The sequence below is a fragment of the Ipomoea triloba genome, chromosome 3, assembly GCF_003576645.1.
Source record: "Ipomoea triloba cultivar NCNSP0323 chromosome 3, ASM357664v1".
Classification (NCBI taxonomy): domain Eukaryota; kingdom Viridiplantae; phylum Streptophyta; class Magnoliopsida; order Solanales; family Convolvulaceae; genus Ipomoea; species Ipomoea triloba.
Window position 1 is genome coordinate 25,305,742 of NC_044918.1, and position 2,352 is coordinate 25,308,093.

Sequence of the window (2,352 nt, forward strand, 5' to 3'; positions counted from 1 at the left end):
ATTGAATATTATTTATATTTGATATCTATAAAACTTTATAATTTGACCACTTTGGTGACTAACAAATTAATCACAATTAGATATCAAATATATTAAAACAATTTAATATAATAAATAATAAACCAAACTATAAAGTCTATTATTTAATATACTCAGTGATATTGGATAATCATAATATATAAGACATTAATCTTCACTAGAGATATAATGGGATACTTCTCAAAAAAAAAAAAAAGAGATATAATGGGATAAAAAAAAACACAAAAGCATGTGCTCATCATCATCGGAAATTTAATTAACAATCACATGCTCACGATATATATGCGAACATCACATACATTAATTCTTTTACGTTTCTGTAATTAAACAAACAAAAGGAAATTTGCTTTCATTATGACTTTTCCTTCTTAAAGTTAAAGCATCAATTTTATATATATATATATATATATATATATATATATATATATATATATATATATATATATATATATATATGCATCACATTCAAAAGGAGACGAAAATCATTTTATATCATTAATTGGAAAATCATATATTTTTAAACCTGACTCTGATATCACATGTAAAATAATCCCTAAGCATTCATGATCTTTAGAATATAATGATTCTCACATATAATATACATATGAACGATTAGTTGAAGCATACTTGAATCCATGCTCGAATAATTGCTTGAACCAAAGACTCTAGTTTCTCCCTCCTGACCTTTGCAATTCCTTAGTATAAAGCATTAATGAAGGCTGCGATTTTAGGTTTTTTCTGTAGAAGGTGGAGAGATGACCGTTACCGGATAATGACCTTTATAATCACATTCCATCAATGTGAGAAGTTACTTGCCAATTATTTGACATTATCCCTACTTGACCAATAGGATATTAGCACATTATTAAATAATAAATTTTTTTTATCTTAGTGGGGACTCAAACAACTAATTAATGAGCCACACCAAATAAATATTCTAGCTAGGAAGTAATATGGATTTTGCGAAACTCATGCTACTTGGAGAATAGTAGCAATAGGGTTTGAAGTCTTGCTACTTGGCAAAAGTTGTGCTATTAGGAAACAACATGGATTTTTGTGAAACACGTGATGCTTGGAGAATCATAAGCAACAAGAGTTTGCATGATACCTGTGTTGCTTGGAGTAGTATAGGCTTTACAAAGCTCGTGCTAAAGTAGTATTGGCTTTACAAAAATATATTGTGTGGAGTAGTACAAGTTTTGTGAAACTCATCCTATTGTAGCACTCTTATTGTTCTCAAACTCGTACCTATTGTGTCTCCTTTATTGCGTGCAACATACTTGAAATGAAAGTTAATTTTGATTAGTTACCAAATTAATTATGATTAATTCTAATTTTTTTATTTGAGAATTAACTTTGCAACATCATATTTAATTTGATTAATTTACCAGTTATGTGAGTTACACGTTTGAATTCTATGAATGTTAATAAATTTCATTTCTCCTATAAATACCTTTGTGTTGGACAAAATGTTTTGTTTAACTTTTTAAAAATACCACAATACTATTTTTCTCTCCCATGAAAACTCTCTCTTCACTTTTGACATTAGTTTGCCAACACTTGATGATTAAAATTAGAAGTTTTGACCTTGTTTAAGTTATTCAAAAGCAATATATTTTAGTGCTCAAATATATTATTGCAATCCATTGTATCCTGAAAAACGATGCTTTAATGCTCCTAGCACCCTCGGGAAGAAGCGAATCAATTTTAAAGAAAGTGTGAGTATCACATACTTTGGATTTTCGTTTGTTTTGGTTTTGCGATTGGAATTTTTTTTCTATGAAATTATTATTTTCCATTTTCTTGTGAGAATTTTCCTACAAGCTTAAAACTAATTAATCGATAATTCTATGAGTTCCATTCACGTTCAAGTTGAGGATGTAAATGGTGTGAATGTTGCAAGTGGTACACATTTGGATGTTAGTACTTCAGTTAATGTTGGCACGGAATGGTCAATCCCTATAGTGTAGGTACCCATTACGGTACCAAGTGGTTCGATTGAAAGGCTTGAGAAATTCAATGTGTTGAATTTCAAGAGGTGGCAACAAAAGATGTTGTTCTACCTAATGATTCTTGGGCTTGTGTAGTTTTTGACCGAGAGAGTTCCTACTGCGAAGGAACATGAGTATGATGTACATGCTATATTATTAGAATAATGGAGGCTTGGCAAAATTATGATTTCCTATGGCAAAACTACATTTTGAATGGTTTACATGACATGTTATACAATGTGTATTGCAAATTGAAAACAACTAAGGAGTTGTGGGAATCCTTAGAGTGAAAACACTGAGGCAAAGAAATTTTTTGTCGGGC